At 36.5% G+C, this 13052-nt stretch overlaps 1 protein-coding gene across 2 annotated transcripts in view; it reads left to right on the top strand.

Moving 5' to 3' along the window:
- Positions 1 to 12691, top strand: part of DIPK2A (divergent protein kinase domain 2A) — a 44255-nt gene extending 31564 nt beyond the window's left edge. The window contains exons 5-7 of one of the 2 annotated variants that reach the window (XR_010410233.1): positions 1942 to 3123; positions 9189 to 9241; positions 9536 to 12691. The gene's annotated coding sequence lies outside the window, so the exon portion shown is untranslated. The remainder of the gene's footprint in view (positions 1 to 1941; positions 3124 to 9188; positions 9242 to 9535) is intronic. The other variant, XR_010410232.1, reaches the window with a different exon arrangement.
- The last annotated feature ends 361 nt before the right edge of the window (positions 12692 to 13052 follow it).

The raw sequence follows: 13052 nt of genomic DNA, 5'->3' as shown, positions 1-13052 counted from the left end.
TCCAAAATGTTTCATTACCCCAAGCAAAACTGTACCCATTTCCTCTTTTCCCAGGCCCTGGTATTTTCTTTTCTTTTTTTTTTTTTTTGGCCCTGGTATTTTCTAATCTCTAAAAAGCATCTTTGAATTTCTCATTTGATTCTAATTTCTTCTTGTGATGCATGCTTAAGTACAGATTTTTCAGTTTTGATTGTGAGAAAATGATTTGTTCACCCTTAACTGAATTTATAAAACTAAATTCTAAATTTTAAGTATGCTGTTACCATCTCTAACATCTAGAGGAATCTTGGCAATCATGGGGAAAAATGTTAAGTTCTCTAGATCTTTAGCAATACTTCTGTTATTCTGACATGCTGTCCAGGATGTCAAAAACATATCTAGGCTATTTGGTCCTTAAAGAAACATTTATTTATGTCATAACTTTGCATGAAGAAACCTTTTAAGAAAACAGTTCAATAGTTTGGATCCCACTTGAAATTCCCAGCAATTCTTTCTCCATAAGAGTTTTTACTAAACTAGCATTCAACTTTTTTAACAAGAAACATTTACTTACTGCTTTTTTTTTTGTGCATTCTATAGGGATGAAAAGAGTGATTTTTTTTTTTAACCATGAATTCAAGCCATGAGTTTTTTATTTATCCTTCATGTATGGTTTTAATAAAAAATTCTAAATCTGTATATTGACAACTGTAAAAAGTACTGTTCATATTTGTTTTGTTTTTCCCTTTTAAGATATTCTTAAGTCACATGTCAGGAAATGACCCATCAGATGAGATTAGCTTTTGAGTTTACATGCCACCTCAGGTTATATTTAGTGCTATTGGCAAAAAATTTTATGGGTCTGCAAATCTTTCAACTTTGTTCAAGTTTTTGGCAAGATATTTCAGTGTGTGTGATATGTTTCCTTTTGGCAAGTTTCTGACAACTTGATGCTTTAAAAAATATATGTCTGGGGCGCCTGGGTGGCTCAGTTGGTTAAGCGACTGCCTTCGGCTCAGGTCATGATCCTGGAGTCCCAGGATCGAGTCCCGCATCGGGCTCCCTGCTCGGCAGGGAGTCTGCTTCTCCCTCTGACCCTCCCCCCCTCATGCTCTCTCTATTTCATTCTCTCTCTCAAATAAATAAATAAAATCTTTAAAAAAAAAAATATATATATATATGTCTGTGATGTGATCTTCAATACTTGCCTTACACCATTTTATTTTTTGACACTAAAAAGTTAGTTTGTAACAGGCCTTGAGCCGAACAAAATATACGCTCATACGTGTTGCCACACTTTGAGAGGTTGTCCTTTCTTTGGAGGGCATTTCTATTTGTGGATGAATGTACCCAGAGTTACATAAATGAGATACTAGATAAAGAAGAAGAGTTGTGGCCACAGGAACTTATCCTTCATCTATTCATCTCCTGTCTCCAACAAGACCAAGAAGAAATTCTCTAACAGTTTTTAAACTGTTTCCAAATAAGAGACTATTGAAAAATCATTCTTAAAGGAGGGAAAAGCCAAATCTGGTAAAGTAAGACACATTCATTAATATTTTTCTATTTTCATCTGAAGTCTTTAGGAAAGCAACTTCATTTTTACCACTTTAAAGAGAGTTAAAATTATATCACTTTGGACTATCTTATCACAGTTAATCATTCATCCATTAGTTTACTCTAAGTTAAAAGTTTGGGGAAATTCTGCATTTCCCCCTTATTCCTCTGAGCAGCTGCCTTGTAAATAAATGGGCATGCCTGGTCAGTAGAGGGGTTGGCTGAAGGAAAGAGAGGGTTTAGGACATTTCTTTGATCTCTACTCAGAAACAAAAAATTCCAGTTGTGTGCTTTACTCAGCAAGATGCAAGGAGGTGGTCCTTGACAAGTCTCCAATGTGATTTCCATATGGACTCTAAGGTCTTAAAACAATTCTTTCTAATCTTCTGTCTTATAATGTTTCAGATTTAAATTCCATCTGCACTCACCTTTTAGCTCCTCTGCTGCCACTCTAGAGCTGAGTCACCATGAATAATCTCTCTTCGTCTTTGAGGCTGGGTCAAGCCTAGAGAATAACATGGGAAAATGCCTCATCCTTACAGTTGAATTTGCTCTATGGGTTTCAGAATAGATGTTCTTTGCTGAGAGTTACTACAATGTCTACCTAAATGTCTTCATCTTAGACAATCGTGCGACAAGATCAGGATGGCTGCAACCTCAAGGCAAAGGCTGTGTTTACTTCTGTTAAACATGATTTGCCAGAGAAGATTTAAATGCTGCTGTTTTGCTATGATAAAACTAGTGGTGCCTATGGATAGATTTAAAGATATACATTCTCAGAATACATTTAAGCATTTTAAGGATATTTTATCCCATTCTTTAAAAAGGTCCAGTTTGTTAAATAATTCAGAGTATTAAATTTTAAGATCGAGGGAATTCACTAAGTTTTAAAGAAAGGAGATATGATTTAGATGCCAGGATACTCATGATTGAGGCATCTCTTTACCACTAGTGGGCTGAATAATCATGGGAAAATCACTTTGTTTATTTGGTTTTCAACTTTCTCTTCTTAAAAGGAAATAGGATGAAATAATTCCTAAGGACATTTTCAGCTGCAGCTTCCTGTAGTTTCAAGTTGATATAAATTTATTGTGGTCTTTAGAATACACTTAAACACAATCTTTTAAGAAGTCTCAAAAATTGATGTTCTAACACAATAACTATGTTCTAAAATAATAAATACTATGCCATTGGATAAGTCATAATGAACAAGTTACTGAAAAGTTGTTAAATATTATTCTTTTAATAAATATCTAAACCTTTAAGGAACTGGAAATCTGTCATCATGATGGGAGGTGACCATTTATAACTATAGTGTGAAGCAAGATGACTTGATTAAAAGCTTACTGGAGGATTAGATATGTTCTGGAAGCTGTGGTGGGTCATAGCACACTTTGTGTGAGAAACATGCTGATGCAGACAGTAATACCAAGGGATAAAGTTCTTCTTAGACCCATTTTTCCATACTTTTCTGCAAGGGATTTTAGTACCTAAATGAAACATATTTGCTTTCATACACATTTGTGTATGTGTGTGGTGTTGAGGGGAGTTGATGGAGATGAATGTGGAGGATGACCATGCTTTTAGGTAAGTGCTATTCTCTAGAATTTGGTAAATCCTTTTTATTTATAGGAACTATTTTTAAAGCATTATAAAATTGTGTTTCCTTTGCACATTATTCTGTCTCTAAGTAGTTATGCATTCTATTAGATCCTAAACACACTAAGATTCTCATCAAATTTCTCTCAAATATTTGTAAAATAAAATTATTCTCACATTTGAAACAGAACATGAATGTTTTCCTGTGGAAAAGATTCACTGAATATGACTATGCCCCTTCCTTGGTTTATTTTTCTCCATGGCACTTTTTATCCTCTATGTACTATGTATTTTAGTTGTTCATTTTTTTATTGCCACTTGCAAAATGGCTGCCAGGAACTCAGCTCAGTGTGTCAGGGGGGCATTTTTGAAAGAGAATAAGGTAAATGACTAATGAGCTGGTCTAATATTTTGAAAATTGGCAATCCCATTATATATATATATATATATAATTATTACTAGATATATATATATATATTACTAGATTATCCTATTACACACCCATTGTGAACTTCAAACACCAAAATATGAATATATCACATCTTTACTGTCTTTCTTTATACACTTGAAATTGGAGTTTCCATGAGATATCACTTGTTTAAATGAGATTTATTTTTTGAATTAAGAATATGATATTGGCATAATTAAGTCAAATGTAGATGGATTGCTGAAATCATCTTAGAAATGGTAAGAAATGGTTAGAAAAGGATCATTCATTCATATTAAGATGGAAACTGACTTAAAAGTCTGAATCTTTTCAACAATTGTTTGTTTTCAATAACTTTTTCTTCTATTGAAATTGTTCCTTATAAGCAGGAATGATAATGGCTACCATAAAAAGAGAATTTGTGTCCTCAGGAGACCTTGTCCTTACCAGGAACAGATTCTAACTTATTTCTTTGTGAAATCGTTTCTAGTGCCTCTTTTCCTGCAAAGTTTTAGCATCAACTCCTGATTTTGCTTTCATATGTATTTGTACATGAGATCAAAAATGATACAGTCTATAATACCTACCAAAAACACTGAACTAAAATAACAAGTGGGAAGGAAAATGTGACATTTCTTTTACACTTTATTACTGATCAAAGAATAGAGTATGGGTATTTTGCTCCAATAGAACTCAGAAACTTTCAATGATATGAAGGCAATATTATAGGAAGGCTTGTTAAAATATTTATAGGGGGAAAATAAGATTCTACTAATCAAGGTGAACATTAAGAAAAACATGCAAACATGACAGGACCAGGAAAATGAACACATTATATTATTATCAAAGGGCACAGCCATCAGATGAAAAATATGTTATAAATAGCAGCTGGGCAATTTGAAGGCTAGATACTTTCAGTATTATATTTGGAAAAGAGCACAAACCACCAGCCTTTAAAAAATAGCAGACTGTCTAGTGAAACTTCTCTACCATCAGGAAGAAAGTACATGGGAAAGCTGACCAAATGTGGTCACTCATCATTATATTAAATCACTGAGGGGGCGCCTGGGTGGCTCAGTCGGTTAAGCAGCTGCCTTCGGCTCAGGTCATGATCCCAGAGTCCTGGGATCAAGCCCCACGTTGGGCTCCCTGCTCAGTGGAGAGCCTGCTTCTCCCTCTCCCTCTGCCTGCCTCTCTGCCTACTTGTGCTCTCTCTCTCTGTCAAATAAATAAAATCTTAAAAAAAAAAAAATCATTGAGTACATAGCTCAGAACAGACATTAAAGAGAAATACATGGTAGAGGGAGAAGTGGAGAGAGTGCTATGGTTAATATTCTTTGATTTTAAGTAACAGAGAGTAACTCAAGCTAGCATATGTGAAATATATATTATATTATATATTATATTAATATATATAAGTGTCGCATACTCCAACTACATGAATGTGGCCAGGCTTTAGGAAGGGAGTGAATCCAGGGACTGGAAAACATCAGTTTCTCCCCATTTCTTCTCTCTACTTCTTTCTGTAAGTGTGCTTTGAGCACAGGTCTAACTCCTGGCTGGGAAGACACACAAAGATCATTTCTACATAGACTTGAAAGATAAAGTTAATGTGGTGGACGGAGTGTTGGTTGTTAGCAGAAGGTTGGACCTGGGATGTGACTCTTCTGATAGAAATGGGAATCCTTAGGGCTTTCACTCAACATGGGAGGAGTTTGGGGGTAGAACAGGTGTGTCATAGTAGCGCAGGGCAGAAAGTCAGTGTTCATAAGACCTAATGTCCAGGAGATAAAGGCTCCAGAAAAGGACTAGCAGCTTTGCTCAGGTCTTATAAGGCCTTACGTTGCCCTTCCTACCATTTTAATTGGGAGAATGCTTTTATCTGGGATCCTTGTGTGGCTTGCATTCCATCTTAGTCCAAATGTCACCACCCAGAGAGGTCTACCCTAACCACTCTATTTAAAGAAACCTCCACACCACATTCAAAGTACTCTTACAATTACCTTGTTTTATCTCCTTTAAGAGCTTATTTTTATGAGATTATCTTATTTCTATACTAATCTATTGTCTGTTCTCACCTTCTGCTTTTTGTGACATCATAGGCCTTTTCTGACTTGTTCTCCTTTGTGTCTCTATCATCTAGCACAATGCCAAGCACATAACAGGTGCACAATAAACATCTGTTGGATAAATGACTGGGAACATAGATTGCTACTATAGAATTGGAGCTAAGAACAGTATGTGGCACTAGGTGCTAGGAGATTATATAGTACTTTGATGTTCCGTAGCAGAAGGAAGGTCTTTTTAGTCCTATCAGAGGCAGGATCTGCCTTCCCATGTTATTGGGGGCCTTACAGTACTTATTATACCTATGCTTCAGGGTGAGGTTGGAAAATCAAGACTTACCAGCTGGCTTGAGATCCAACCTTAGTACGAGACAGGGGATTATGTGTTCAAAGTGTAAAGTGGTCTGGGGCACATCGGATGCCTCTACGCTCTGTGAGGAAGTGTTCAGCCATCACTTACAGGTTATTGTTTCATGGCTATTGCCAATCACCCCGATTCAACTGAAGACAAATAGAATTTTTGAGAAAGGAAGAAGTGACTATAGCTATTTACCAAACTGGGTTTCTAATAGAGATTTTTTATTTTTTGGTTAATGAAGCAAGAATTTATTTTAAATCATCACTATGCATTTGGAAGACTTGAATTCGATTTTATGAAAAGGTAGGATATCTGCAGTTAAGCCTGAATATTAGTGTTAGGACCTCATGGTTTTCTCATAAAGTTTATCAAGGTCTTTGGTTCTTTATAGGAATCAAACAAGGTGATATAAGTATATGGTTTTCTTTCTTTTCTCTTCCTTTTTGGCTGTCTTTCTGAGGAAAGAATTTCATGAGGATATAAGACATACGTCCACTTAAACAGGATGAGTTTCTCTGAAAAAGAAGTTGGGGTAATGTTTGGAAGAAGGCAAAGAAGCTGATCAGTCACAAGCATTAACTTTTTCACTAGAACTTCAACTCGAATGGCATATTTTGATAACACTGCATTAAAAATGTGGCCTTTATTATACCCTGAAAATCATTTTTTTTTTCTGCAATGGTCATTTCTTTTTTTTTTTAATACTTTATTTATTTATTTATTTATTTATTTATTTATTTATTTATTTATTTATTTATTTTAGAGAGGGAGAGAGCATGCAAGCAGGGGAGGAGCAGAGGAGAAGGGAGAGGGAGGGAGAAAGAATCTCAAACAGACTCTGCACAGAGCATGGAGCTGGACAAGGGGCTCAATCTTAGGATCCTGAGATCATGACCTGAGCAGAAACCAAGAATTAAACACTTAACTGACTGAGCTACCCAGGCACCCCAGCCATAGTCACATCCTTAATTGTTTTGCTCTAAGAACAAATTTGCTTTTGAACAGCCTGGAAACATTGCACTCTAAATGGCGAGTTTCAGCAATCTCAGACCCAAACAAATGAGTCTACCTTTAGTAACTTGTGGTTTTCACCACAGTTTCTTCTCCCTGTATTATGAGTCTACTATTTATACTCTATTCTGGGGGAAATTAAAATTAAATAATGTAATTAAGAGTTGCTTATTCTATTATCATAGAATCCAAGCCAGCATGGGGATGGGGCCTTGCTTTTTTCTGTGGTGTTTGGCCAGAGTATTTGGTATTGTCTAAGTGTCTACCTTGTTCCTTTCCTGGGCCTTTGGGTAGAGAGAGCAGGCTTTTTATTGTCTGCATCCATTGGCATTTCTGGATCACTTGCTTCTTCAGCTCCAAGTCTGGGCTATATGAGGCAAAAAGAAAATCCACAGAACCCACCACTTTGTCATTCCTCCGGTTCCAAGTTCACCAGCCAGTCTGCCTTTTTCTCTCATCCCTCAGAGTCTTCTTATGTTTGTTTTGTATACAATGTTCAGAGTCTTTAGTTGTACTTCAAGGGAGAAATAGCGAAAAGTACATTAGCTCTATTTTCTTAGTAGCAAAAGTCTGGACAACTGATAGTTGACCGATTGCAAAGGTGATCCCGTGGAGAAAGAAGAGTCTTTTCAACAAATGTTACTGGAACAGTTAGAAATCACATGCAAAAAAAACGGACTTGATTCATAACCATGCAATATAATAAAATTAACTTGAAATGGAGTTTTAAGTGTAAACCTTAAAACTATAAAACTTCTAGAGGAATGCTTAGGAAAAAATCTTTGTGGTTTTAGGTTAAGGAAAGAGCTCATAGATACAATAGTCTCCCCTTATCTGTGGTTTTGTTTCCGAGGTTTCAGTTACTTACTGTCAACCATGGTCCAGAAGCAGATGTTCCTCCTTCTGATACATCATCAGAAGGTCAGTAGTAGCCTAACCCTAGGTCACAATACGTACATCATTCACCTCACTTTATCTCATCACTCCGGCATTTTATCATCTCACATCATAATGAGAAGAAGGGCAAATACAGCACAATAAGTTATTTTGAGAGAGAGACTGCATTCACATAACTTTTGTTACAGTATATTGTTATAATTGTTCTTCTTTATTATTGTTGTTGTTAATCTATTACTGTGCCTAATTTAAATATTAAACTTTATCATAAGTTTATACGCATAGGAAAAAACATGGTATAGATAGGGTTTGACACTATCCCGGTTTCAGGGATCCACTGGGGGTCTTGGCACGTATCCACCGCAGATAAGGGAAGACTACTGTACATCCCCAAAAGTGCAATCCATAAAAGAGCAGACTGATAAATTGCACTTCACCGAACGCAAACCTTTTTACTCTTCAGAAGTCACTGTCAAGAAAGTGAGAAGATGAGCCATAGGCTTGGGGAAAATATTTGCACAGCACACATCTGATAAAGGACTTACATCCAGAATATATAAATGTTCTCAATACTTCCTAAGAAAACAAGCAACTCAATTTAAAAATGGGCAAAGGAGTTGAAAATACAATTCACCAAGTAATAAAATCTAACCACACTGGGTCCTCATCCCTACATGGCAACGACTGTCTGGAACTGAATAGCAGTTCCCACCTTAGATTAGGCATGAATTTTCCAGTTTTCTTCAGTCCCTACTTGGTCCCTTCCTGGTCCTTGCAGGAATGTGAATTACCTGACTGCTCTCTGTTCCAAGTCCAAAAGGAGAAATAAAGCTATTTCCATTTGCCAGGCTACTTCTGTCATTGTCAAGCTTATGTTTCACATTCTTTAGAGCAGAGTCAGTTCTCTCCCCCATAATTCTTGCCGACTTCCCCAGACTCAACTTTCACACTGGATCCCTCTTGGTTGCCTTGCGTAGCTACACAGTCTCTACAGTGACGTTGAAATTATTGGTTGTAAGGGCTTGATTAAATACTTCTTTTCCTATAAACCATTTTTATCTCTATCTCTAACAGTTATAATAAGAAGAATGATCTAAAATAACATGACCTCTACATATAAAAATTTGTATTAAACATAACTCATCAGTTCAAATGGATTTGAAATCCTAAAATTGTACTGAAAATGGAATTTATCCTATGTGTCCTTGTTTTAACATGATTGTCTTGGCCCCTATTGGGCATTAAGCCCTCAGTGGAATTTATGATATGGAATTAATTATTTTGCTCTCTGCAGACATCACACCCTTCACCTGCCGCCTAAGAGCACAGGATCTAAGGCCTCTGAAGGTAAGGTTCTTGTGTTTGTTTATACAGCCTTCTTCTCTTACTTTATATGTTTACTCTAAAATATGCACCAACAATGGATGGTATATGAATACATAATTCCTGGAAAATAATTCCTCTTTGTCATTTCCATTTGGCATTGAGACTTTCATTTCTATCAATTGAAAAACAGTGAAAATTAATCTAAAGTAATCTGATATTCTTCAAACTGAATTTTTATAATATCAGGATATGTAAGCTCTCTCATAAATTATTAACTGCTAATCTGTATTTCTATAACATTTTCATTATATTTAGAGAATTCTTTACATCCCTGGGAAACTCCGCTTCAAGGACAAGCCTGCAGTATATCTTCTAAAGGATTTGTTGGGGCTGGAAGTGACTGAAAATTGTTGAAAACTTATGTCTACATAAAAGCCTGCACATGGATGTTTATAGCAACTTTATCCATATTTGCCAAAACTTGGAATTGACCAGGATGTCTTTCAGTAGGTGAATGGATAAATAGACTGTGATACATCCAAGCAATGGAATATTATTTAGTTCTAAAAAGAAATGAGCTATCAAGCAATGAAAAGACACTGAGGAAACTAAAAAGCATATTGCTAAGTGAAAGAAGACAATCTGAAGAGGCTACATACTATATGATTCCAGCAATCTGACATTCTGGAAAAGGCAAAACTATGGAGACAGTAAAACCATCAGTGGTTGCCAGAAGTAGGGCGGCAGCAGGCAGAGCACAGAGGATTTTTAGGGCAGTGAAGCTATTCTGTATGATACTACAATACTGGGTACTTGTATTACCCATGGGTCTAAACTCATAGAGTGTACAACACCAAGAGTGAATCGATTGCAACAATTATACCACTCTGGTTGGGGGAACTGATGGTTGGGGAGGCTATGCATGTGGGGTGCAAAGGATATATGGGAACTCTGTACTTTTTGTTCAGCTTTTGCTCAGTTTTGCTCTGAATCTAAAATTGCCCTAAAAATAAAGTCAATTAATTTAAAAGGAATGTTGGGGGGCCTTTGGAACTGAGAAGCCATTTGACACATTGGAAATAACATGGCCCTTGAATCAGAAAAGCATTATTTGAATCTTTACCGATCATTTTCCCGATAACTTTGTGAGATTTAACTTCTCTGTGCCTCGGTTTTCTCAGGAGTAAGTTAAATGAATAATATTTATGTTGCAGGATTGATATGAGGAGTAACTGAGGTACCTTCCTACTGGGGCCAAGGGATTTGTCCTTTGTCCCTGTTGCAAAATGAGGCATGCACGTTAGGGGTATGCTCCCAGAGCCTGGAGGCCCTTGGAAGGCAATAGATGAAACTACACCCTTTTCAGAGGTAGTATATAGGAGACAGAGGAAAGAGTAAATACAACTAGTCTCAAGGATATTGTGTCTTAAAATTTTACCTTTTACTCTAGCAGTGATAATGTGAGATCTCCTTAGATAAACTGGTGCTATTTTTAAAATACCACACATACCGCCATCCCTGAAAAAGAATTTGAAATGATACTCAGAAAATTTTTTATTTCTTGATAAGTTTTCCCTCCAAATATCATTTGAATAATATTTCCAAAAATAGAAGAAAGAAAAATACATACATGAAAGAATTACTTGGAAGAAGTAGCCCCACTATATTGGATCCTAATCACTAATCTTACTGAGAAATTAAACTTGCAATTAGACATATAAATGGAGAGCAGTGACAGGCAAAGTATCTTGAGAAATATGAAAAGAGAAAAATTAAGGCAGTTGGAAGGAACGGATAACCAGAAGAACTGTCAAGTGGCTTCTTTTCCATTTTCTCCTTTACCCCACACCAAAAGTCCCTTAATGGCCGGTGGCAGACCAACAAGCTCTGCCACAGCATCCATTTCTTCCTTTTTCTCTTCTAACAGTTCCCCTCATTTTTGTTGTTATTATATCCCTTTTGCCATTTCCAACCCATGGGCTTCGGGTAAAAAGTCCTTTTTCCCAGTTCGAGAGATTAGTGTCATTAAGATACTCCCCCTCCTTTGCCAGTGGTCGCTTCAGAAACGGGCATGTAAGGTGACAGTTTGTGCCAGGGAGGTGTGAGGAATATTTTGCTGAGGGTTTCGAGGAAAGACATTTCCTTGCTCTTAAAAAAGAGCCAGTCTCTCGTTCTCTGGTCATCCTGGAGATGCAGATAAAACACTCAGAACTGCCACAGCTCTTTTTCTGTTGTGCAGGAGCTAATCTGAGGATGAAATTAATTTCATCCAGTGGAGGACTCGGGTGGGGGGAATTATGGAGAAAAAGGACTGGAGCTATTGGCTTGTTTCAAAAATACTATGCCTTCCCTGGAATTCTAGGGATGTGAGACAATACATACCTTTATCTGAACTAGCTTAAATTAGTTTTTTATTTGCAGCTGAAAGCATTCTAGCCAATATCAGCCAACTAATGTACTATTAAAAATGGTTATTTCTGAGAGTTGGTTTTTATTAACACGTGCACGAAAAAGTTAACAAAGATCTGGTAAGACCTTTAGATCATGGCACAGGATAAAGAAAATCAGTAATTTGATACCATGGGGAAGAATACCAAAAAGGCAGTCGACTTGCCTGTCTGCAGCTACTGCCACTCATTTTTTGAATGAATGATTAAGCTGTTACCTTAATGTCTTTTCAATTCACTTTTTTTTTGACAGTTTTGTAAATTGTTATGTGATCTCATACTTATCTGGGTTAGAGACTTAGCAGAAACACCATGAATAACTATGTAAGAGAGTTGGAATAAACTCAATGGGACTTCATCATATTGTGGATAATGGGAGCTGAGTAATATTGACAGTTATAACAAAGATGATGGCAGGGAATTTTTTATAAGTGGGTTTAATGCAACATTGAATCTAAATGCAATAACATTTTAAGACTAGGTTTGATAACAGGTATTTTTAAAAGGTTGGAATGTGTTATCAAACTGTGGAGATTGACTCACACTGATACTTTCCATGATATGAAAACAGTCTGCCTTGATTTTTCAACATACAAGTAATTTCCAACATAGAAAAGGACAACACACACTCGCTAGATATCCTGAATTGACTCTCAGGTACTTTGAATTTTACTTGTCAACCTTCTTAACGAGAATGGGATTAGACTGTCATTGATGTAGAATATACATAATAGGTCATTCATGATGAAAGTAAATGTGTATTTGTTGAATGAATGAATGAATGTAAGTTATTTTCACTTTCGTTTCAATGACCACTTAAGCTATTGGCCTACATAAGGAATTCTATACCGTTAAGATGCTGGATTCTATAAGCTACTCATGAAACTCTTCATCTTACTTTATTGTCAGATTTCACTGTACACATTGGGTCCAGGTTCATCTTTCCAGATGCTTACAGAGTATTTTCACATGCATGTTCCACTATCAGCTCAAACTCAGATATTCCAAATCAAGCCTCCCTCTCATCTGGAATTTTCCCCATCATCTACTCTCTTTTCATTTGGGGCATACCTTTCTCCTGGTTGCTAAGGGATGGAGCATTCACTTTCTTCCTCTCCATTATCCCTCTTATTTAATTAGCCATGGAGTCCTGTTTACTCTTCTTTACAGTATCTCTTGCTTCTTAGTACCATGGAGACAAAACCTCAACTGACTCATTGTTATGTCACTCTTTTCCCAGATTTTATTTACTCCCAGTTCAAACCACACCACACACTTTTGCCAGATTTATCTGTCTAAAACATTGCTTTCATGTAGCTTTCTTTGGCTTGAGAACTCACAGTAACTGTATATTGCTTGACGTTTCAAATCCAATTGAACGTGAC

This window comes from Mirounga angustirostris, unplaced genomic scaffold (genome assembly GCF_029215605.1).
Source record: "Mirounga angustirostris isolate CCGP_5_RB_7025 unplaced genomic scaffold, mMirAng1.0.hap1 SCAF_1, whole genome shotgun sequence".
Classification (NCBI taxonomy): Eukaryota; Metazoa; Chordata; class Mammalia; order Carnivora; family Phocidae; genus Mirounga; species Mirounga angustirostris.
This window is presented reverse-complemented; position numbering and strand designations above follow the sequence as displayed.